This window comes from Peromyscus californicus, unplaced genomic scaffold (genome assembly GCF_007827085.1).
Source record: "Peromyscus californicus insignis strain IS unplaced genomic scaffold, ASM782708v3 Scaffold_9__1_contigs__length_137607984, whole genome shotgun sequence".
Classification (NCBI taxonomy): domain Eukaryota; kingdom Metazoa; phylum Chordata; class Mammalia; order Rodentia; family Cricetidae; genus Peromyscus; species Peromyscus californicus.
In genome coordinates, this window is record NW_026294617.1 from 131,138,651 (window position 1) to 131,165,192 (window position 26,542).

General features: G+C 45.2%; 1 protein-coding gene across 11 annotated transcripts in view; it reads right to left on the minus strand.

Moving 5' to 3' along the window:
- St6galnac3 (ST6 N-acetylgalactosaminide alpha-2,6-sialyltransferase 3) overlaps positions 1-26,542 on the minus strand; it is a 612,241-nt gene that overhangs the window by 399,996 nt on the left and 185,703 nt on the right. The gene's annotated exons all lie outside the window — the stretch shown is intronic.

Below are 26,542 nucleotides of genomic sequence, written 5' to 3' on the forward strand. Positions count from 1 at the left end.
CTGGGTCCCAGAGTCAGCCGGGCAGCAGGGCCAGCATCCGGAGCCGCCACCACTTCTCAATTCCTGCTCAGCTCCTGTAATTTGTAAAACCCACACTCCTCTGTCTAGCCAGCCTAATTTTCTAATCACCCGAGAGTCCCCTGAGCTCTGCCTCCTCAGAACCCTTTATCTCCCCACCAACCACCACAGCCTTACCTCATTTAACCTTCTAATCATGAAGAAACGTTTTAATTTGCTCTTCTGTGGAATCATTATGTCCACAACCCTGCAATGTGTCAAGGTAACAGCGTAAATGAGGTGATGGATCTTAACAAGTTTAAAGGGGCATGAACCAGAAGAGACAGCTAAATAAAACCAAAGAGACCAGTCGCCCATTAAGTAAGAGGGAAGAACACTTCTCTCTGTCATCATCCAAACCAGCAGCTGCTCCGAAGGGCCCCCCCAGATATGATCTGTGCTCTTGTCTACTCCTGAACCCAGCAAGGCTCTCTGCTCCTCTCAGCTGCTGAACTTGCATCACTGGGGGTCTTAGGACAAGGGCATAGAGGGCCCCTCCTAACCCACCACTAGCAACATATACTTAACGCACACAGGGGACAAAAGCAAACCAACCACTTTTGAGAGAAACTTCAAAACAGAGTGAAGTCACAGCAGCAAAAGCCTGTGTCCCTGGAAGTCATGTCTGTCTCCTGGGGTTATCAAAGGAAAGCTACAATAAGCAAAGAGGCGGGTGGGCGACTGGGTGGGAAGCAGGCACCTCCCCTCTGTCCTGCTCCTGGAACTGTATTCACAGGGGCCAGGGGTATTCTTTTCATAGCTCAGACCTCCAGCCCCACTCTGCCACGTTACGGTGGGTGACCAGGTTCTTCTTCCCTGTCTAATGGAATGCTACTCCTGTTTGGCATGAAAGTAACTCACAGTGTCGACACAAAGCACCCTGAAACTTCACTAGAGAAGGTCTAACTTCAAGCTCTGCAAGCAAGGACAACAGGACCTGACACAAATGTGTGTTCCCTAGCAGTCACCTCTGTCACACCATGGCCACAGTGAAGACCATGGCTTAGGCACTCCAGCACACACACAGCTATGTGCAGCGAGCACACACGTATATCTGCAGGAAATACAAGGGTTATGGAGAAGTGGACTGAGCACCAACACGAGGCACATAAATGTAGCCATGCCTTGGAGTTCAGACCCAGTGTAGACTAGGAAAGGTTCTGAGAAAGAAAACGAAATCAACCAGACAGAACAGGCTCCAAAGAGTCACAAGAGCCGGCAAGAAAAGGGGATAATGAAACGTGTCAAATGGGGTTTAGGGAGGCTGCATGGGTGACTGAGGAGCCCAGAGGAAGGGACATCTACTGTTCTTAAGAGGGACAGACAACATTCAAATAGAGTCCCCATGGCTGCGGGAGAGTGGGCAACACGAAGGGCATTCCCGTCACAGGGAAGAGCAATTGGACAGGCCTTTGTTTTATCAGAAATCTTCAGGACATTTGCTAAGAAGACTGCTATGTATACCATGATCAGTAGATTATGCTAAACAGATCATAAACCAATTTATTCTGCGATTGCCATGTGCTGGTCATCATGTTGAGTCAAGCCACACTCAGAAGGTCAGTTTCACAGACAGGTGTGGCAGAAGCAGTCAGAACAACCTTAAGATAAAACAACTGCCAATTAGAGTTGAGAAAACAAAAGTGAGTACTTGTCAATGGTGTGAAAGGCTTGGTTCAACAGATGTTTCATGAGGCACAAAACAAACAAAACATAAAAACTACCATTCCTCTAAGGCCGGGTACATGGACATTAAATGATACAGTGCGTGGAGAACTCGAGCACAGTCTGGCAACATGAACTCTTTAAAAGTGAAAGGTCTTATTAGGTTGTAACTGTCAGTTGTTAAAATCTTTTATGTGTATATGTGACTGTGTATGTGGGCATGCACTCAGAAGCCAGAGGTCACACAATGTGATTTTATGTGTGTGTGCGTGCCCACACACTCATATGCACATACACACAGAAGCCAGAGGTCATATAGTGTGATTGTGTATGGTAATACACTCAGAAGTCAGAGGTCACACAGTGTGATTGTGTGCACATGCACTCAGAAGTCAGAAATCACACAGTGTGACTGTGTATGAGCACGTACACAAGGAAGAAGCCAGAGGTCACACAGTGTGACTGTGTATGTGCACATGCATGAGGAAGGAGGAAGCCAGAGGTCACAGTGTGACTGTGTATGTGCACATGCTTTCAGAAGCCAGAGGTCACACAGTGTTTGTGTATGTGCACATGCACGAGGAAGGAGGAAGCCAGAGGTCACACAGGACATCTTACCTAATCACTCTCCACTCTCACTGAATGCAGAGCTTACTGATTCCGCTCAGCTTGCTAGCCACAAGCCCCAGAGTCCTCCCATCTCTGCAGACTCTCCCCAGTACTGGTGTTAGAGGTTCATGCTGAGCCACTTTGCTTTTTACATGGCTTCTGGGGACAAAAGTCAGGTGTCCATGCTTGTAGCAAGCACTTTACCAACAGACTGAATCTACCAGCTCCTACTGGATTCTCTTGATGGATATGAATTAGCTAGTGGATAAGCACTCATTAGGCCAAGTGAAATGCATGATAAAGACTAGAGAAAGCTTTCTCCAATATTCCAAGCAGCTGCAAACCCTTGAATTACTTGGGGCAATTTATCCTTACAAGCTCAAGAGGATGCCACTGTGCCCAAGAAGATCTGATGAATTGCTTTAGGGAAAGTTTATTCCTTCTTTGTTCCTCATTTGGGGGAAGTCTGAAGGGGCCCAAAGCAGCTGAGACATTTAGAATTTAATCCCCTGTGTACTTCAAAAATCTACATCAGAAAATGTGACATTGCAGTTGCTCGTGCTCGCTCTCTCTCTCTCTCTCTCTCTCTCTCTCGATCGCTCGCTCGCTCGCTGGAATATAATTTATCAGACTTTACAGCAGAAATGCCTATTTCAAAATAGACTCCACGGAGAGTTCATGATGCGGAGGGAAAGAACACAGTCCCAGAGGTCTGTGCTCCTACTCAACTCACAAGCCATACTGAGCGATGCTTTTATCCTTCCTTCATAGAACTAACCATTCACAGTGTAATAAAGACTTTATTAACCTAGTCAGATGCTCCCTTTTCAGGTCCACTTCTTCATAAATGACAACCTGAGAGAAGGTGTGTTTTTCTATTTAAACAATACTACATGATGATTCAAAGTGGCCACATCTCAGGAGGAGCGTCGGTTTTTTCTTCTTATGCTGAAATTCAACGAATCATAAATTTAAAATGAAATGCCAACTGGATTATTTGTGAGTGTTCTGTCACTTGACAGCCTGGTACATCCCTGGTTATTGCTTACTCATGATCACACTGAATGCCAATTCTCCTCTCAGCTGAAGCACGTCATCAGTGTGGTTCGCTTTGTCACCACTGTCCAGCTCCAAATCGGCTTCTTGATGAATATAATAAAGCTTCAGGCCATTTGCAGGAAGATGACCTAGCAAAGCTCAGAGTGTGTGAACAAAACCTTCATTTACTTTATCTGTTGAGTCAACAGTCTGTTTGGATCCCACTTACTAAGTGACAATGACCTCTGAGGGAAAATCTCACTCAGTTTCTGTTGGGTAGTGGTCAGGAAAGTGGTAATAAAAAGGTGGAATGTCCTGGCGAGACATGATGCTCAACAAACTTCAAATCATAAAACAGGCAGTACCATACAAAGGGCAGCCCGAGGCTGCAGAGCTGCTGATGGAATCACCGACGTTATCCATAAGAGAGTCGTGAAGGGCAAACAAGATCAGCACAGGGAAATTAGAAGAGTGAGAATGTAGGAGGCGGATGTAAAATACTTGACATGGTAAAGACCCGAGAGAGGTTCACTGTTTGCTTTGCAAGCTTGGGGGCCTGAGTGTGATCCCCTGCACATGCGTGAAAAGTTGAATGTAGGGACATTTGCTCTGTAATCCAAGCTCTACTGAGACTGAGAGAGAGCCAAATCATCACCTGAGGTCCCAGTGATGGAACCAGTCTCAGAAGGAAAGGAGGAAGGTGTTGGAGAGAGATCTCAGTTGGTAAAGCGCATGTTGTACAAGCATGGAGATCTGAGATCAGATCCCCAGAACCCATGGAAAAAGCTGGACCTAGTGGCACCAGACCATCCCCAGCTAAGGTGGGGGTTGGGGGCAGGGTAGAGACAGTCACATCACAGGAGCTCACTGATTGATGAGATCCAGGCTCAGAGAAAGATTCTGTCTCAAAAAATAAGACAAAAGCTGTAGAGGAAGACATCAGATGTTGACCTCTGTACACATACTCACAGGACCACAAACATTCCACACACACTCACACTCACACACACACGAACACACACACCACCTACACATGTGTACACTCCCACACAGATAGCAATATGGTAATAGCTCTAGAGGAAGAACACCCAAAGTTGATCTTTGGCCTTTACATGCATGTGTAGTGTACACACATGGACCTACACCTATGTGAATATGCACATATAACCATACCTACACAAAGTTTTGATGTTTTATTTATATATATGTGTGCACGCATGAAGTTTATGTGGACCAAATATGTGTAGGAGCCACTCACAGAGGGCAGAAGAGGGTGTTAGACTTTCTGGAACTGAAGTTATGGGCAGTTGTGAGCCATGTGGGTACTGGGAATCAAATGTGGGTCTTCTGCATTAGCAGTAAGTGCTCTTAACCACTGAGCCATCTCTCCAGCTCCCACAAAAGCAATTTAAGAAAAAAGAAATAGCTTTTGAGAACAATTTGAAGGACTGTGGAAGGAGAGGAGCTGGAGTCAGAAAGGACGTGAGCAAGAGTTTCATGCAGCATGCTAAGGAGTCTGCAGGGTCAGGCTTGGTCCTAGAGTGCTCCCTCTATAGTAGTGCAGCTGATGGACAGGAAGCAGACAAGATAATCAAGAGGGAGAATGGGTTACCTCATCAGGTGTCCCTAATGGACACTAAGCTTCTAGTGGAAAGCAGCAACAGTCACTCCTGTGACCATCCTTTCTTCATCCACAGAGCACCCAGTGGGGCACTTAAGTCCAGGACAAATGCAGGGCTGAGTCCCACAGTTTTTTTTTTAAATTCATTTTGGTTTTGGTTTTTTGAGACAGGGTTTCTCTGTGTAACAGCCCTGGCTGTCCTGGACTAAGCTGGCCTTGAACTCACGGGGATCCACCTGCCTCTGCCACCAGAGTGCTGGGATTAAAGGAGTGCATCATCATGCCCAACTTCTTGAGTCTTCATAGTATGTTAACGACAGACACTTAATGTTATTGATATAGGCTGCTTATGCAATCTGTTTCCCAGACAAACAACAAAGGTCTGAGGCTGAGTGGCCCACCCAGAGTCACAGATGAAGAGGATGGTAAACACAGGAATTGAGATCCTATTCTAATGTCAGATCCCAAGTTCAGCGTGTAGATTAACCAAGTCTTTAATTACCATTTGTCTTAAGTGTTTTATTGCTGTGAAGAGACTACAACCATGGCAACTCTTACAAAAGAAAGCATTTAATTGGGGCTTGCTTACAGTTTCAGAGGGTTAATCCATTAGCAATACGGCAGGAAACATGATGGCATACAGGTAGTCTACATCAGAATCTGAAGGCACTAGGAAGAGAGAGCCACTGGGCCTGACATGGGCTTTTGAAAATCAACGCCCATCCCCAGTGACATACTTCCTCCAAAGAAGCCACACCCACTCCAACAAGGCCACGCCTCCTAATCCCTCTCAAATGGCACCACTCTCTAATGACCAAGCTTTCAAATATATGACCCTGTGGGGGCCATTCCTATTCAAACCACCAAACAATTCATGCCAACAGGAATGCTCTCAGAGAACTGGTTCAAACATTAAGAGCTGGTACCAGCCCTAAGTAGGTTTTGAAACATAGTATCAACAAACCAAATATCTAATTCATATGGAAAATTAAGAGACTGACATGAAGCATAGTAATTATACTTACTTTGAAATCAGTAATTGTGGACAAATTTAATTCATTTTCCTAAATCTGGCTTTATTCCCAGCATTAGAAAGACAGCTACAAGGGAGCCTTGGGTAGCAGGAAGGGAAAATAAACTCATCCTCTTGTTCTACCAGACACTGGGCTCCCTTTGTCTTACTGTAGGCACCATGTGATGGGATGGGTATGGCTCCTCGCCTCAGCTCCACAATCCTATATCTCTTTTACTTATTTAGGACGCTGCTAGAAGGCAAATGGCTTGGTGGTTACATACAAATAAAATATACTTGAGCACATGAATGGATAATGAAAATGTGGTACATATACAGACTGGAATTTTATTCAGCCATAAAGAAAACAAAATTATGAAATTTGCAGGAAAATGAGTGGAACTGAAAATATTACATCACACTGAATAAGCCAGGCTCTGAAAGACAAACGTCGTATATTCTCTCCTATGCAGATCCCAGCTTCCCAAGGTTATCTGTGTGGGGGAGGGGGTGCAGTGAGTGAGGGTATAAGCTGGGGAACTGGAAAGGGTCCATGAGACAGGGGAAGAGGCTCCAGGGAATGCAGGTGAGGAGGGAGAATGGAAAGAGGAATTCGGGAGCCGGAAGTGATGGGGACAGAGGAGACACGGGGTAACAGGAAGATGAGGAGGAAGATGGAAAATGATCAACCAAGAGTCTCCATGAGAGCGTCCAGTGAAAATCTGTTACTTCACATCTCTACTAAGACAAAAGGGGGTGGGGTAAAAGAAATAACACATTCATTCAACCCAGTAAACCCCTTTAAGGAGTTGGGATGCTTGTCACAGTCAACAGGAACTCCAAATACAGAAGGCAAAATCCAGGGATACAGAGAGCTCAAGGGCACCACCGCCATTAACTGCTCTGTGCAGACACAGCCCTAGAGGACAGACATATATGGCGGCAGCTTTCCCGGGAAGTCTGGTTTTGTGTGGTTTACTCCAAAGGAGGCGTCCCATGGCTGGAATGTACCAAACTGAGGAGTTAAAGGCACCGCGGGCACAGCCTTCTTACCTGCTCAAGCCTCAATGAAACATCCCCACAGCGTTAATATGCGTGCACATTTTCTTTCATTTCCTTCCCCTTTGGAGGAAAACATCTTTAGGGTTTTGTTTTTAACAATTCTTCAATTTTGTGTATATACAATGTATTTTTATCATATCTATCCACTACTCCACTCTAACTCTGCCCAACTTCATAGCCTCTTCTTTTTCTCTATAGCCCACAGAATACAACTGATCCTGTTCACAAGACACTGTTTCAATTATCTGTCACTCCATAGCTGAGGACAGCCCTAAATTCCTGTTGACACTTCCCCCCCTACTTCCTGCGTAAGGAGATGACAGGCGTACACTTCCATACATAGTCTTATGAAGTACTGGGGACTGAAACTCAAGGCTTCCTGCTCACTAGGCAAACACTCTACCAACTGAGCTAAATCCCAAGCAAAGTACAGCCCAGGTTGGTCTTGAACTCATGGCCCTCCTGCTTGATCCTATTAGTGTGTGTTAGCATGGTGCACATTTTGAGTAGGAGTGAGAAGATTGCCGAGAGCAAAGGCTAGTGTGTGGCTGGGCAGAGAGACACAGAAATTCAACCAGAGGGGTTAGTTCTAACAGAAGAGCAGACGCTGAGGCAGATGGCCATGGAGTTCTTTCTTTACGCTGAACTCCTGCACACACAGGAAGAACATTCTTCTGCCCTGACTAAGCCCCTCTGTGTGTCCCTGGCACTGACGGAGGGCGGAGAGGAGCGACCAGACCAGGGTCAAGGAAGGTGACTGAGCAACCATTGAAGGACCTCCGCTTCCTTCTCAGCACCTCACATTTGTCTGCATCTGTCTTCCAGAGACATCTGCTTATCTTTTTACCACACGAGATGATGTCACTAGGATCCAATTCACACTTTCTAGGTCGTCAGAGCACACCAGTGGAGAAGAAGCCCAAATTCTGGTGGTTCACGAATCATTGCGGTAGAAGTCCTGCCGAGAACCATCAAAATGATCCAAAAATGTGTGTATCTGACAATGATGTCATCACCAACCGGGCCTCTTTCTCTGAATCCACACAACCTCACATTGTGCAGAATTTATCTTCTCAAACATACATTACTTCACACGACTCTGTCATCCAGAAGAAAGATGGACACTGTCTCTTCTACATAAACAAATACAACACACCTTTACACAGTTAAAAAAAATACTCTGCAGCATAAACAAATGAACACACCTTTACACAGTTAAAAAAAATACTCTGCAGCATAAACAAATGGAACACACCTTTACACAGTTAAAAAAAATACTCTGCAGCATAAACAAATGTAACACACCTTTACACAGTTAAAAAAAATACTCTGCAGCATAAACAAATGTAACACACCTTTACACAGTTAAAAAAATACTCTGCAGCATAAACAAATGTAACACACCTTTACACAGTTAAAAAAATACTCTGCAGCATAAACAAATGTAACACACCTTTACACAGTTAAAATAATATTCCACAACAGCACCTACCCAAGATGATTACTTAAAAGTTTGAGTGGCTAAATACAAAGAGCGTTTGGAATGCTTCCTAGCAACAAGACAGTGCTAATTCTTCCTGTCTTCCACGTTTCCAGTCTTGCTGCCTCGATCACACGTGTACCACCATCCCCATCTCAAGTTCAGACATAACTTGGTTCAGATGTTTCCACTGTAAAGCCCTCTTGTTCCACCCCGGGCTCCTGGTGTGTGAATGAGTCGGGGTGGGGTGGGGTGGGGTTTGGGGGGTGGGTAAGAGGCCTAAGGAAAGATTTCCCTTCAACTCTGCCCTTGAGCATTCATGTAGGACGTACATGAAGTCTGAATGAATGGCTCTCACAGGGCAGCACCAAGCACAGTGCCCCCAACTGAGCAGAAAGCATCTAAAAAAACAAACGGAAGAATGAAGGACAGAAGGAAGGAGGGAGGGAGGAATTCTACGGTCTTCTCAACAGAAAGCTAAATTATCTGAAAATATTCAGATTATATTATGAGGAGAAATGTGTATTTCCCGCAGAGGGAAAATTCACAGGCGGTTCCTTCTGCTTCCTCCTCACCCAGAGCTTGCTGTGCAGGTGCAGGAGGACACTGGTGCATCCGTGAATAGAAAGTACAGCAAGACAGTGTCGGTGTGTTAAGTGAGACTTGTTGCTAGCGGACTGCTCAGAGCAACATCCTCTATGTGGTGCACACTAAAAGGCTCACAGAAAATTTGTGCTTTTTCAAAACTCAGCTCTGGGGGAAGCACTTGAAGCTAAAATCTTCTACCACAGGAGGCGCAATGGGCAGCCACACAGAACACTGTACAAACAAGTACAATCGTCCACTCTCTCGGGGGAGGGGACGGTGCAGTTTGCCCTGTGCCCAGTGAGCATCAGGCAATACAGCCAGTGCTTTTCACAACGAAGACAGTTTTTCAGAGAGAACCTAGTTACATACTCAGGATGGTGGAGATACATTATAGAGCCTTGGTCACCTTGCTTAGACTCCTTGTGCCTGTTTTCCCACCTGAAATTGCAGCAAATAAAAGGACCTTGTACCAGGCTCTTTCTTTAGGCCTCCCAAATCATGATACGGAGAGTTACTAGTTATGAATGCCCGGCCTAGCTCAGGCTCATTTCTAGCTAGCTCTTTTAACTTAAATTAACCTGTTTCTCTCTACCTCCTGCCCCGGGGCTCATCAGCTTTCTTCCTTCTGTGTATCTTACTTTCACTGCTTCTCTATGTCCGCTGGCTGGTGGCTGTGGCTGCCTGGCTTCTTTCCCTGGGTGTCTCTCATTCTCTCCTTCTTCTCTCTCTCCTTCTCCTTGAGCCTAGATTTCTGCTCCTATTTATTCTCTCTGCCTGCCAGCCCTGCCTGTCCTTTCTCTGCCTAGCTATTGGCCATTCAGCTCTTTATTAGACCAATCATGTGCCTCAGGCAGGCAAGGTGAAACAGATAAAATACATCTTTACATAATTAAACATACATCCTTACAGCATTAAACAAATGCTGCATAAACAAAAGTAACACACCTTTGCACAGTTAAAGTAATATTCCACAGCATAAACAAATATAACAAACATTTACACAGTTAAAGAAATGCTCTGCAGCATAAACAAATGTAGCACATCTTTGCCTAGTTAAAATAATATTCCACAACAGCACCTACCCAAGATGATTACTTAAAAGTTTGAATGAGTGGCTAAATACAAAGAGTGTTTAGAATGCTTCCTAGCAACAAAACAGTGCTAATCAAAGGTAGGCTTTTATTATGACATGGTTACTCTGAGCACAATAAGAAAGAAATGCTATGATGAAGTCTGAGGAGAGACTTCCACAAAGGGCTGGCACACTAGGCAGTCTCTCCCTCGGAGTTGAAGGAGTCCAGAAGTAAATCTACCTTTTGGAAAGACCAAAAAGAAAAGGAGGAAAAATCAGCCTTCCTGTCAAGATGAACCACAGCAGATTCTCACGAAAACTCTTGCATAATTTCAATGACCAAGGCTTTTCAAAGGGCCCCAGGTGAACAAGTGTCACCCCATCTATCACGCCCTTCAACTCTGAAAGACTATAACTTGGTTCCCAGTTGAAACATGGCAACATAGTATTGAATATTAAACCACAGATATGCAAAAATGAGAATCATCTTAGAAATCAACGAACTATGCAATACCACACGGGAGCTGTAGTCCCCCACCACCACCACGCTGCTCCATGAGAACAGAGGATCAGCGACCGGAGCTGCGCTATTTTAAATATTCTTCATCCCACACCCAGAGGAGACACACCACAGTCTCATGAGGAAAGGAAGACAGGACTCCTGGAGTTGCCCAGGACTCTGGAATTTACAGACATAAACCAGCCTTTGGTAGCTTGGGAATTTCTTCATTTTGAAGCTGCGCCATGAGATGTTAGGTGTTCTCATCAACTTGACAGGATCTAGAGTCACCCAGAAGACAAATCACTGGGCATGTCTGTGAAGGAGCTTATAGACGAACTGAGCAGGGAAGACTCACCCCAACATTGCACTGCATTATCCCATGGTCCCAGACTAAATAAGAAGTAGAAGGTGAGTGTGGTGGTATTGTATTCCCCAAAATATTGTGCACGCTAATAAACTTATCTGGGGTCAGAAAACAGAACAGCCACAATATTAAACATAGAGGTTAGGCAGTGATAACACACGCCTTTAATGCTAGCATTCCAGAGGCAGAGATCTGCCTGGATCTCTTTGTGTTCAAGGACACACTGGAAACAGCCAGGCATGGTGACTCACGCCTTTACTACCAGGAAGTGATGGCAGGAAGCAGAAAGGTATATAAGGCATGAGGACCAGGAACTGCCTGGTTAAGCTTTTAGGCTTTTGAGCAACACAGTTCAGCTGAGAGGCATCCAGTCTGAGGAAACAGGATCAGCTGAGGAATTGGTGAGGTGAGGTGGCTGTGACTTGTTCTGTCTCTCTGATCTTCCAGCATTCACTCCAATAACTGGCCTCAGGTTTGATTTTTATTAATGAGACCTGTTTAAGATTCGTGCTACAGGGGAGCTGAGCACAGCATTCACTAACCTGCACTTCCTGACTGTAGAAGCAAGGTGACCATGTGCCTCATGCATGTCTTCCCAACCATGATGGATGTACCCTCAAACTGTGAGCCACAATAAACCCTGTCTTCGGGATCCTGCTTTGCTCAGGGATTTCATCACAGAAACAGAAAAGCCATCAACACAGTATGTGCAAACAAATCTGGAAAGTTCCCCCCCCCCCTTTGAACACGGCATGTAGATATGTCCCACATGTCCCTGTATACAGAAGTAAATGCTGGCACCTCCCAGCATCCCTGGGGGAATATGCACCACCCTCTTGCAAGTCAAAGTTACCTTTGACACATACATATTAAATGGCCTTTCATCAAAACACAAGCAGAGTTTAGTCAAGCATGGGTCCCATGGTAAGTCATATTGGTCTAAGAATAGTTGAAATTTCTAAGTAGGACAGTTTGGTTACCAGTTGCGGATATAATGCTGTGCTGACATTAAGTTGAATTGCTTGTGCAACTGAAAACATGTTAGTGTATTACTTATGGCATGTCTACGCTCCAGCAGGAAGGCAGAAAGATATCCACTGCTTGGTAAGTTTCCTGCGCAAGGGCTGCCATCAGCCAGTGCTCGGTAATGGTTATCACCATCGCTCAGACCATGTACTATCTACAAAGCTCTCTTGTCATCTCAGGCTGGGCGTCTAAGGTCAACTCAAATTCAGCTGTCCAAATTCCCACCCTATCCATTCTCCCTCCTCGCCCACATCATCCCTCTGTGTAGCTTGTGGTGAGCCCTACCTAAGAGTTAAAACTTCAGCCCTATGGAATAGCTACGTCAGCCTGGGCATCTGAATGGGAATCTGGTTCCTCATTTGTAAAATCAAGGAGCTGTTACAAAAATCTGACAAGGGAACACAGAGAAGGCTGGACTTGACACACCACATATGGCAGGCAGTTCATCATCACTAATGCACTACCTTAAATCCATACTCAGTTCCCACAAGCGCTGGTCCTCATGGGCCAGCTTTTTCTCTTCCTATTTTTCTCTCTTGGGAAAGTTGTTCCTTATCCTCAGGAATAAACCCAGTGTCGTCTGCTCAGTGAAGGTGGCCCGTGTCCCCTGCCCCAGAGGGCTCTACAGCACTCGGTTACAACTGAAGCCAATTTCACATCTGACAGCAACGACTACCAGCACACCAGCATCATCCCCAAATTCAGCACGCTACCCCACAGCTTTCCTCTTCTCCTTCTCAGACAGACATCATTAATCAACCACAGCACCATCCCCCCAAACAGAACACAGATTCAGAACCCTTTCAACACAGTAGTGTCGGCAGGGGTGAGAGCAGTCAGTTTATCACCGAGTGTTGAACAGTTTAAGGTCAGAGGCTAGACCTTAACACAACTTACACAACCGTGACCACAAGCTGCACTATTCTTTTCTAGACCTTGATTTCTTCATTTATATATGCACTTTTGCAGAATCTGGTGCTTTCCGAGATTAGTGACTCCAATGCTGACCTTACTAACAAGGACAGATCCGAGTACACCACCGCACAGGGCTTTCCCTCAGGGCCCAGGCCCGGGACTTACCCCAGAGTTAGGCTTTTGTACAGACACACTCACCAACGGAAGCTGGAGACTACATACTTAAACCAGAAATGGGGTGAGAATTTGTGACCTTCCACCTTGGCTGAGAGTAGCCACCACTCCCCGGAGCCTACCTGAATGCAGCTATCTGGCGCCTGTTGAGACAAAGTTTGATCTAGGAGGCAATTCGCCCTTTCAACCCTTGAATGAGAACCAACTTCCGTATGTTTTCTACCTGGTTGTGGGGTGCAGACTGGGTTGTCTCTCATCTGCAGACAGACGGGGATGGGTCAACACACACTGCCAAGCATCTGCACAAAGCCCTGGCCATCACAGTGGGGATTTGAAGTGTCTGTGGAGCTAGTTTGTCAGAAAGGTGTGATTTGATAAGAAAAGATGCTGCAGAAGAGAGAGCGCCTGGGAAAGTTCACTGGATGCATATTTTTTAAAATAAGGGGAAAATCTCTTTTCAGATCTTACACGGGACTGCATAAAGATGAAAATTTCTCTGGAGATTATTTTGTCAATTTTATAAGCCAAATATTCAGATTTATTCAGTACACATTATCATGAAAATACACATGGAGCTGGTTCCCAGGGAAAAAAGTGACAAACAGTTCTGAAGACACTATGACCATTTCTCCTCATCTAGAAAGAAGACTCAGACAAGGACAAGCAAAGTTGTGCTGGATCTTCACTCCACTCACGAGTGTGTGTATGTGTGTGTATATGTGTGTCTGTGTGTGTGTATATCTGTGCATGTGTGTGTCTGTGTATGCATGTGTGTGTCTGTGTATGCATGTGTGTGTGTCTGTGTATGCATGCCTGTGTGTGAGTGTCTGTGTATGTATGCCTGTGTGTGTGTGTTTGTGGGTGTGTGTCTATGTGTATGCATGTGTTTGTCTGTGTATGTATGCCTGTGTGTGTGTGTGTGTGTGTGTGTGTGTGTGTGTGTGTGCCTGTGCTCACCCCCAACCTTGGTTGGTGTTCTGTGTAACTAAACCTTGACAACTTCTAAGAGGGTGACTAGGCACCGGCACCCAGGACCCGCGCCCACCTCTCCTCACTACTGTAGAACCTGTCAAAAAGTACGATTTGCCCACCAGAGCCTCTCCATTGGTGAAGGCCGCCCAGCCAGAGCTCTGTGTACACAGCCTGACAAAAACACCAAAGGAGCATGTCCAGGAGCATGTTTGTAGATCTGAGTGTGAGCTGCATGCAGGGTGTGTCTACGTTACCCACAGTCTTCCTCTGGCACCAGAAGAGAAGTGCCACTGCACACTTCCATGCTTCTTCAGCACCTAAACACCAATTCCTACATCGACATTAGACAACAGCTATCTCTTGATTCCTTAGAAGCATCCTTCCCCACACTCGTTAGGTAATTTTCCCAAAGCACTAAGTTGGCCCATATTCTTAGCATATTTTGACATTTTCGTGTATTTTATTTTTAGGTGATATTCTGCAAATCAGGTTTTGCTCCTGTTTTGACAAAGCCTTTTTCTCCCTGAGTAAAACAGATGAGCAGTTCAGCAAGATGGGGCAGCTTTTATCTGGAAAAAAAAGAAAAAGGAAAAAGAAGTCTGTCTTTCAGCAGAGCAGACAACGCAGCAAACTGGAGGTAAACACACACAGCATTTCCCAGATGTGAGCAGCACAGCTCATCCCGTGGGATGAGCAAGCAGTAAGATAGTTTATTCCCGTGTGGCACTGAGAGCCGGTCCCGAATACTTCTGAATATATCATTTTTATTGCCTTTTACATTGAATTACTGTGAAAGAAAGAAGACTTTTGTGAGGACTCAAAATCAAAACAGTTTAAGAGCATTTAGACTACACCTCCAGGCTATAAAGCAAAGCTCTAGAAACAAATAGTTCTGCGGAGGGTCCCCAGACACGGCTTCCTGCCGAGAGCGCCCCACCACAGGGAGGCAGACCTCATCAAATATTTATGCCAACTTTCAAGAAGAGCCTCTAGTGTTCCATCTGGGGTTCAGGAACTCTCTCCCTGTGGCTTTGGGACTAGCCCTGTCGTCAAAGAGATTTAACCCAGCGTGGCTCGGTCTAGCGGCCTGGGCTGCTCCACTCTCTCATGCTCCTCTCGAGGTTTAGCTTAGGACACCTCCTAATGGAATATTTCACTAGAAATCACGCCTTTCGCCAATTCTAAGAGTTTTTGTTTGATATATATCATTTCTTGGAATTCTGGGTGAAAAGATTTTAATAGAGCCCATCTTTCTGTGTAAAAAGGAATTTGACAAATCATGATATAGTATCTCAAGCCCTTCAATTCTCAGCCTGTCACTTTCTCTTCAAATGAAAGGAGACTCTACACGGCACAGCGGAGAGTCTGAGCATAACACAAGAGCCCCCTGTGCGGCCTGACCTCTGACAGTTTCTCCAACATCATCTCTGTCTTCCCAAATGGACAATTCTTCAGGCACAGAAATCCTGCTGCAGGCCTGCCGGTGCCACGGCCTGGCCACGGTGTGGGTACTCCTTATTGGACCTGCCGGACCCAGAAAGGTTTCAGATTTTGGAGGACTTTTCTTATGTACATAGACTTTTTTCTCAGTCAAATATTCAAATCCGGTAATCTGAAATTGTAAATGCTCCTTAAATTTGGAATTTTAAGCATCATGCTGCTGCTGAAAAATGTTTACATTTTAGAGCTTTAGTTGCATTTAAAATTCATATATCAAAAATATACCACCTTAGAGTTTGCAGTTTTCATTTTTTTTTTTCTATAAAGAAGGTCTGTTTCAGAGGAGTTCATTGTTTATTTTCGCTCACTCACTCATTCATTCACTTTTTGAGCCAGGGTCTTACTCTGTGGTCTAGGCTGGCCTGGAACTCACTATGTAGCCCATAGTGGCCTCAAACACATATCAATCTTCCTGCCTCGGCTTTTTGAAGGCTAAAAATATTTTTTAGACTTAAACTTCATTTCTTCCTTTAAAATGGCTCTAGTCTCATACCACGTCAGTGGCCAGCATTCACTGAACACTTACCATGTTTCTGCAGGGAGACTAGGCCCTTTGCTTATACCACTGAGGCATCTGAGTCCAACCAGATGCTAAAGAGTCATCCTCACAGTATTGTTCAAGGACAAGTTACCCTATATTTGGTCACAAATCTGCCTAGCCCTATCAACTAACGTGTCTAAATAATGCTTTGAAGAAAGAGACTGTATCCTGTACCCCTGTCCCAGTAAATTCATTTTTGGTACATATTATTATGTTTGGAAGAATTGTGGGTAAATCAATAGATCAAATGAAGATAATAATTTTCCCTTTGTGGTCACTATGAGAAGAAATTGAGACATACTGCATAGTGGATGTTACAGTCTCCTCATTTTCAAGAGGCACTACAGTTGGAAGAAAAGAACATTCGGATGAGAAATTGGACTCCAATACCAGCTTCACACTGGACTAATCCCATGCTCCTATCTACACACTTCTCAACTATAAACTTGGAGATAAGGAGAGCCCTCATCCTGTCTCACTGACTGTGACAAAACCTCTCAGAAGTCTGGAGCTTATCTACTCTTAATTTCCATACAAATGCCAACTGATGGCCACAGTCCACTACACCTAATGGTTTCCCCAGAGCCCACTGGCCTCAAAATGTCACTTAGATAGTCCATCTTTAATGTCAACTTGCCTGGATTTAGAGTCACAACACATCTCCAGGTGTGTCTGAAAGATTTAGCTGAGAAGGGACGCTCCTCCCTGGACACAGGCAGCTGTGTCCCACAGCTGGGGGCCCACACTGAATACAAAGGGACAAAGCTCCAGTATCCATCTCCCTCTGCTTCCGCACTGCAGATTCGATGTGACCACCTGCCTCGTGGTCCTGTCACCGTGACCTCCCAGCACAAAGAACTCCCCCTCACACTGGGAGTCAGTAAACCTTTCTTCAGGTTGACTCTGTCAGGTATCTGCTCACAGTGATAAAGACAGTAAATAATGCAATTACTGCAATTTTACAACAAAACTTGAGGATGAAGAGGTCTGGTATTTCCCACCAATGCACACATTTCATGAATGCCCACCACAAAAGACAGAGGGTCTAAGTTCAATTTATTTTTCCAAACTAAGAAAGTTGATGGAAGTGGAAGATTCTACACAGGCTGTGGCTGTATGTGTCTGAACTCCCATCATGCCTTGCTAGTACTCTACAGGCATCTCTCTGTGTGTATATGTGTGTGGTATGTACGTACATGTTCAGTCGTGTGTGTGTGTAGACATTTGTGAGCAGGCTCGAATGTGGAGGCCAGCGGTCAACACCAGGTGTTTCCTTCAACACTCTCCACCTTATTTCCTGAGACAAAATCTCTCACTGAGTCTGGAGCTCACAAATTCAGCAATGCTAGCTGGCCAATGAGCAGCACCATGTTGGACCCTTCTGTCTCTTCCTCCCAAGCACTGGGACGCACCTCCTGGCCTGGCTTTTTATATGAATGCTGGAGAATCCAAACTTGAGCCTCACACAAACAGACATTGTGTTGAACAACCCCTGTCCCCAGAACCCCCCAAGGCACTTCCTGACGGCACAGTCACAGTCTGTCATTGCTGAGAATGCTGTCCTGGACACTTTGGGTTTTTGAGATAAGACATGCTATGGAAATAGAGGGCAGGAAGAACGAAAGCATGGAATTGTCCACACCTGAAAGCCAAACTGCAAATGGCAAAACAACCGGGAGACAATTTAGAAGATGTAGGTCCAGGAAAGCATTACAGAGCCAGTCCTCACCGGCTAGCAATGTCCTTAGAAAGAAAAAGAATTCTCAACTGTGCCATGTAGGAGTAAAGCAGTCTCAAAACATGTCACTGCATGAACTCCCCACTCCTGCCCCCTCCACACACAAACACTTTCCCAAAGATTTTACAGGCTTTTACCTTCTTTATTGAATCCTATCTGTCTGAAGATGACCCTGGTAACTTGCCACGGGTGTTAGCGAGGGCAGGGTTCATCCCCTGGGCAAACACACTGTCCTCTGAAGCTCCTGGGTGGAGAGTGAGAGCAGCACCCCACAACTCCTGCAAAGAAGGGTGAAACACCACACAAGGAAGGGTCGGGAAGAGAGCAACCCCAAACTTGCTACTTCACCATCAGAATAACACGGTGATGAAGGCACCCAAGACCAGTGCCCACCAGAAAATCAAATGACCTTCTAACAGTTTTTAAGAAGCAGGAGAAGAAATTCTTACACAAGGGCCATATAAAGAACCCCTTCCTTAACTTAAAAAATAAAAGTAACGTTTTTATCAGGAATGAAAAGTGGAGATGGAGAGGACTCTGCACATATCTTGTTAAAGTTGCTCAGATCTTCTGGTTTCCCTCTGGAATTGTTTGCCCGCTCACAATTTACTGATCTCTGCCCAATTAGTATATAAGCCTTGACTCTGTGTCTTCAGGCCACAGTCTCATGAAGGCTCTTGGGCCACATAAAACTTGAATTAAATCAATTTATATGTTTTCCCCTGTTGATCTATCTTATGATAATTTAATTCTCAGACGCAGTAGGGGAGAAAGCTCAGAAGAAAGGTAGAGATATGTGTGTGTGTGTGTGTGTGTGTGTGTGTGTGTGTGTGTGTGTGTGTGTGTGTATGCATGCTCTTGTGTGTTTGAATGTGAGCGTGTGTGTTTAAGTGTGCATGTCTGTATTATCTAGCACACGGTGGACTCAATTAACAATATTCCTTTCAGCGCTGCCTGTTATCCCCTCATCTGGGTGCACACAATTTATTTCCACCAAGACTTGGCTGAGCAGCGCTGAGGCTGGAAAACACAGAGGGCAGGAGGCACAAACACCTACCTTTACCTACCTTTTCCTGAACGAAGGAGCGCTGAAGGCCAGTGTCTCCAAACAAAGAATAACGCACTTAGAAGACTATCCAGAGCTTTCTAACTACAAAGGGCTATGTTTGTACCACCCTGAAATGCAACGCAAGTCTCTCTGGTTTGAAATATCTTCAAGAAGCTCCTTGATATCAGAGAACGCACCTATTTTTGGTAGTCTTAAACTATAATTGCTCATGCTCCCTGGCGGGAAAGAAATAAAGTCTATCACAAAGAAAAACACCTCAACAGAGACCTCCAGAAGAGGGAGAAAGCTCTCACTGCAGAAGCCTCAACAAAACTCTTTTGTAGCTGGGAGTAGGGTCACTGACAGAGAGGGGACCCAAACCACAGCAGGAGCAGCCAGGAGAGAACAGTGCTGTAACTGCATCAGTTCTGGGCAAGTTCAAGGTGCTCAGCACAAGTTATAGAAATCTGGATTATTTTATCGTCTACAAAGTGAACAAAGGATATGAAGTAAGTGGACTCCCTTCCCAGGACATTCTGCCCTCCTAGAATGACAGACAGGTACATTAACTTCACATAAATTAGATGCCTAAGTACACCGGCCACAACCTGCTCCCACATGCCACCAAACAGTTTCCCTTAAGTGGGCTGAACTTGACCTTCAAAGCCCTTGAAATTCAGAAAAGAAAAGTCCTCTTTTCTGACATTTATGAGTGTTTTTTTTTTCTGCATGGCTGCCTTTTACTGCCCAGAACAATAGTGGAAGGAAGCATGTACAGAATCGCTGTAAACACTGAAATCACAGGAGAGGCAGTGGTTTTATTCCATGCAGGTTAGAGCCAATCTAATCAAATCTAATGCTCTCCTTCTCTGGAAGCCTACTACTACGTTCAATTTATTTTTTGATTAGAAGTAAAAGATGATAGTCCTCTGTTGGACCACAGTTAAACTAAATGATACTGAGGTTTGCATTTTCCCTACGAACAATTCATATGAAACATTAGATTTTAAAGATTAAAAAATAATAATAATAAAAAAACAAGGAGCAACAAGAACAGACTCTCTTACTAAAGGTAAGTAGAAGACGCTGCCAAGGGAGACGTCCCTCAGTACCCTCTGACTCTGACAACAAAGTGACTGTTTCTATCCCAACAAATAATTATGAACACAGGGGAGAAAGCCGCCCTGGCTTCTGGGTTTCAGAAATTTGAGAAAAAAGAACTTTTTGAAAATACTGGTTAGAAGCAGTAAAGAGGGGGCTTTATGTGTTCTTAAATACTCAATAATGGGAACACAGGAACTTGTGACTGAAGGGTGGTTAGCAAAAGAACTCTTTTCTTTCCATTGAACAAGCCGACAGTCCTTCATCAAAACAGAGCTTTAGTGAGCACATAGCAAGACTACACACATGCGCCAGACCAGTTTGCATGAGGAACCAATCTGCCTTCCTGTAGGAAGTGTTCACTGACCAGTTTACATGAGGAGCCAATCTGCCTTCCTGTAGGAAGTGTTCACTGACCAGTTTGCATGAGGAGCCAATCTGCCTTCCTGTAGGAAGTGTTCACTGACCAGTTTGCATGAGGAGCCAATCTGCCTTCCTTTAGGAAGTGTTCACTGACCAGTTTACATGAGGAGCCAATCTGCCTTCCTGTAGGAAGTGTTCACTGACCAGTTTGCATGAGGAGCCAATCTGCCTTCCTTTAGGAAGTGTTCACCGACCAGTTTGCATGAGGAGCCAATCTGCCTTCCTGTAGGAAGTGTTCACTGACCAGTTTGCATGAGGAGCCAATCTGCCTTCCTGTAGGAAGTGTTCACTGACCAAGAAGCCATCCTGGTCCTCCCACTGCTCACTGATGGTATAAAGTAAACGTCTAGCTACCTTCTTGTGTACACCCTCTCAGCTCAGACACAGGCACTGACTCACCAGCACATTGTGCACCTCTTGAGAAATGACGCCCTACTGTGTGTGAAAGCTTCCGGTTTAGACACAAATGGTATTTTACTGAAGGTCTTAGAAGCAGTTAGAGAAAATCAAGGCTACTGTGCTTGCTTTCTCTTCAGATGACAACCTTCTTAAGTATTGTCAACGTACATGACGCACTTGGCAGAACTCTAACCTATCATTATACCTGATGCATATGTGTCGAAAATGTAAGAAAAAGAACCTAGCAGGGTAAAGTGGAGTTTCCACAAAATGTTTACGAGATTCTTCACTGGCCTGGCCAATGACTGAAGAGTAGCATGGTGACAAAGAGGGAAGACTGTGTCTCGCATGCCATTCGGCCTTGGATCTAGTCTGGGATCTTCAATAAGTAGCAGTATGGCCATAGCCTTTTTGGACTCAGTTTCTATGTGTATACAATCAGTAGAGATGTTAAAAGTATCTGATGGATTTTGGAGTTACTTCCAGCCCCATCTGGAAATTTGCCTAAGCCTCCTGGTTATATGCTATGACAGATCACTGTTGTTCTACTATGGGAGATGTCTTCATGGCATCTACCAAAGTATTCACATTTTCCTGCTACCCAACTGTTGAGCAAAGTTGCAAAAGGTACAGCCCAGTGGAAAGAGCACTGTCCACTGAGAAAGCATTAGGCTTGTCTATTGATGTTATCCTTGTTCAGCCAACATTTGGGCACTCATGCTGATGAGACTTTACTTATGGGTGTGGCTTCTGACACTCCTAGGAGACACTCTCACAGCGAACTCCCTGACCCTCTGGCTCTTACGATCCTTCCACCTCCTCTTCCACAGTGATCCCTGAGCCTTAGAAGCAGGAGTGTGTTGTAGATGCATCACTAGGGACTGGGCTCCACAAGGCTGCATTTGCTTGGTTGTGGTTTTCTGAAGTGCTCTCTGTCTGTTGCAAAGAGAAGTTTCCATGATGAGGGGAGGAGTACACTTATCTGTGGGTATTAGGACAAACTGCAGAATGTGGACTGATGGTCTAATTTGTTTGGGGTGAGTTGATCATCTCATTTCAACTTTAATTCTATGCTGTAAGCTCAAGGTATGGCAGAGAACTTCCTTTAAAAACTGCACAGGAAGCCAATCTTCCTTAAAGGAGCCCACTACTAACTAGTAGGGCCAGATTTCAGGATTCGGTCACAGGGAGAGCTGGGGTTACTAGTTCCCTGACTCATGCAGCTAACCTCTGACAAGAGCTTCTTCAGACCTGCTGCCTGCAAGTGTGCCCTGGTGCTGTGGGAAGCACCATTTCTGTCACTGATCACTCTTGCTATACCATGACAGCATTGCTAACAAATAATCTGAAATCAGCTTTGAGAACGTTGGAACTTCATGTGAGGTGGAAAATGAACACTACCCACTTCTTAAAACATTTATTCGTTTCTGTTTTGTTTCTTGAGACAGGGTTTCTCTGTGCAGCCCTGCTGTCCTGGAACCCATTCTGTAGACCAGGCTGGCCCTGAACTCACAGAGATCCACCCGCCTCTGCCTCCCAAGTGCTGGGATTAAAGGTGTGCATGCACTTGCATATAAGTGCCACAGTACCTCTGTGACAAAACCGTGCACCACCACACCCAGCTTATTTTATGTGCGCATGCACATGCATGTATGCACCACAGTACATGTGTGAAATCAGAGGAGTCTGTCTTCTCCACCGTGCAGGCTCTGGCTGTGAAGCCCAAGCTTTCGGGACTTAGCAGCAATCATCTTCACCCGCTGAGCCATCCCACTGGCCCAATATCCACTTGTTACGCTTCCTTCAGAATATCAAGTTCCTGAGACAGCTCAGGACTGAACCAGACAATACTTGATGACTAGCTATAATGAATAACAATGTGAAGAACTGCTGTGGAGGGATCTCAAAATAGCACTGTGCGGTTTCTTCCATGAAAACGCTAACTCTTTTGGCGACAAATATCAACCAACAACAGAGATTGTTCAATGTAAGGCTGCAACACTGCCCCCCCCCCCGCCCCCCAGAGATTACTAATGAGACGAGGTGTCCACCAGGGCAGGGAAGAACACAAGCTCCATCTTCTCTCACTCCACCTCCAGTCTCATCACTACAGTGTTATACTATGTGACATTCACACATTACTGAAGGCGTTCCAGGCACAGACTGCATTCCACTAATCAGCAGATCGTCTTTCATTTTCCTGCAGACTTGAAAATTAATGATGCCCTTCCTTTTCATGAAGTTCTTTTTAAAACGCTGTATTAAATGAAAAGGAGAACATGGGAATAGCAAGTACACCCTCCTGCTTTCCCTTCGCAGCTCTGTGCTCTTGCAAAGCTCAGCCGTGGCGGCAGCACTAGCAGGAGCTTGAGGAGCAGCCACTGACTCTGCTTCAGATCCTCAGATCTCCGATGAGCAACCTGCTCCTTCAGGATCCAAGCCACTCTCCCGACTTGGTCCTTTCATGTCTGTTAGTCCTCTTTAACTCACTGCCTGCAACACACTCAGACGCTATTTCCAAGCTGCTAATTGGTTCCTGGGGAGCACCCGGGCTGGGCTGGGGCACTGAGAGCAAAAGTTAGCTAGGCTTCATCCCCTGGCCAGCATCAGCTCTGTCAAGATCCCCTCAACAGGGCCCAGTGTGCCCTCTGGCTGGAGCACTGCAATCCCAAATCAACCTAGAGTTCTGATGAGCTGGGGGTTTTAATTAAGAAACTATTTCAATACACCATCGTAAAATATTCAAGAAGGCTCATCAAAAATGAAGCTTTGAAAGTTTAAAGTTTTGGTAGGCTCCAGGAACTGCTTTTATTTTCAAAGATGGTGATCCCTTAGACCATGTTCTACCTTCCCTGCTCCAGACAAACCAGGTGATCAGTCCACTCCCCTTAGGCCTCTCTTAATAATTCAAACAGTGTCCTGCTGATGCTTCTCAGCCATGGAAGGAAAACAGTGCCGCTAGGCCACAGCTGGGTGGTAAACAGGTTGGGTCAGACGCCCTGTGACTCCACCCTCTCCACATCACTGTCACTCAGAATTCTCTACCTCATGAAAGATGCCTGTTTCCTTCACTTCCTCCTTCCCCTCCCTCCCTCCCTTCTAGACATACATACTCACTAATGAAAGCATTGGAAGTGATCAAGAAGTCGCCATGCCTCGCTGCCCTGGGATGTTAAGACTAGGAGGGAAAGACATTGTCAGTCACAAGCAACCCAACCCTAAGTGGGAAGGTGGCTGTGGAAGGAGAGGGGGAAAGTCCACAAACACGATGGGGCCAAGATGACCTGGGTTCTGACCCTGACCCTGGCACTGCAGCCAGTTTCACACCTTCGGTCTCAGTTTCTTTTGCTACGAGACCCGTGATTCACAGACAGAGAGCTGTAGAAACATCTGCACCCTGAAGAGGCAGGCCAACTGTGGTAGTAAAAGAACACAGAACGGAAACACACAAAATTTTCTACCAGAAAAAGACACAAATAGCAGGGTATGCACGCCACATGGCTGCAGCAGTGTACTAGAACAATGCGGGCCCATGTGTTATTACAGAACAATCTTTAAGACATCAATTAGATGAAAAGAAGAAAGGGAGGGAGGGGGCCCCGGTGGTACTTAGTTATACACAATATATTATTGTTAGTTATCCAAAAAATCTACCAAATAATATTGGATATTTTTTGTCTGACTTTTTTCTTTTCTCCAGATTCACCTGTATACAAATAAGTAGGAAAGGGTTTGGGACATAAATTGTGGTTATCCCTAGGGAAGAATGAACAAAAGGAATGATGCCTGGAAGTGCTATTCAAAGAGAAATTTTATGTTTATCATTCGTATTACAATTTCCTTGTAAATAATGAATTTTCTCCATTTGGTGGGCTTTGGGGTTTTGTTTATTTTAGTTTTCAGTTTTGTTTCTTTGAAACAGGGTCTCGTGTAGTCTAGGCTGACCATGAACTCATAGCTGACGCTGGCCACTCCCGGTACCCCCACTTCACCCACCAGGCCCCCAGGATTGCAGGTTTGCAATGACGCATCCCACTAACGTATCTTTCCTAGATCTCTCTCCTCCCTAACTTTCCTAACTATCATGATTTGACAATGAACACAGTGTGAGGGAACCCTGAACAACAGATCATGTAGTAGACATGGGCATCTATACCTCAAATGACACGTCCCTTTGGACAAGATGGCCAAGTCACTCATCCTTGCCTCAGCTCTACTCAGCCACCACCATGGACATCAAGAAGAGATGTCCCCCCTCCTCCTCCTCCTCCTCCTCCTCCTCCTCCTCCTCCTCCTCCTCCTCCTCCACTGTTCAGAAGAACAAGAACTGGATTTCTGGGCTCCATGCTACCTCTCCATCTTCTTTTCATACTGCTGCTGTGATAGAAAACTTGGACCAAAAGAAACTTAGGGACGGAAAAGGTTCCTTTGGATTACACTTCCAGGTCACAGGAGCTCAAATGAACAGGAACTTGAAGCAGAAACCATGGAGGAATGAGACTTGTTGTTTTACTTAAAGACTGGTGCTTATCCAGATTTGGTATATGGCCCAGGACCACCTGCTCAGGTGATTAGGTGATTAGGCCCTTCTTCATCAATTAGTAACCAAGAGAGTCCTCCATAGACATACCCAGAGACCAGTGGGATCTGGGCAACCTCTCAATTGAGTGTGCCCTCTCAGGTGACCCGAGTCTATATGAAGTGATAATGAAAGCTAGCTAGGACAGCCCCCCAGCATGCCTTTGGTAAATACCTATTAAGTTCCCAGGCGATTATTGGGATTTAATATACAAGCTCTATATCTCTGTGGGGAGCCCATCATTGCTTCGTTGACTGTCATTTAATACAGTTAGTTCTGTTCCATCATTTCCCAGACTCCTTTGTCTTCTTCTCCTCAGTGATAAGTAAAGAAACAGCCTTTTTAGCTAATGTTTTTCCTAGTCATACCATATGTATGATAAAGTCTTACTGTCTTTGAGGTGTTATGGCCCCACCACAGAACATTTAAAACTCCTAACCAGGGTCTGTTTAAAGGGTTCCACTTGAATGAACATATTTATACTTCAAAAGGAGATGAGGCACAGTGGCTCAGTGAGTAAAGTCAGAGCAGGGGGCCCAACAAAAACTCTGACTTCCCCCTGTGTTCATGACCAGTGCCCTCTGCTGCCCCTCAGAAACAAATGTGTCTAAAATGCTTGAGAGAAATATCTGGCCTCACAGAGAGAGATCAATGGACTCTACACCAAATGGAAGTGTCAGCTTTCAGTAGTGTTTCTAACAAAGGCAGGTGAGAGTAGAGGTAACACACCAGAGTGCAAGCAGCGTGAGTCCTGTAAACACACATTTCAGGAACATGAGCAGGAGAAAGAACAAACCTCTTTTGTTGGAGTTTGTGGCACTGAAAAATTTAGCTTCTTAGACAAGGTGAAAACATACAACAGCATGCGACGTACTTTAGAGAGAAGGCTGTGTCCATGCCGCACTCAGGTTGGCTTTAAGTCACACACCGTCATAATCCGCGTGAGCCCAATGTGTGTTTGCTTTTCTGATCTCTACAGTGAGCCTGGGCCACCTGTTCCCTTTACCAGCTCATGGCCTGCGCTCTGAAAATGGTACTCTCCTCCCTGACTCTCCT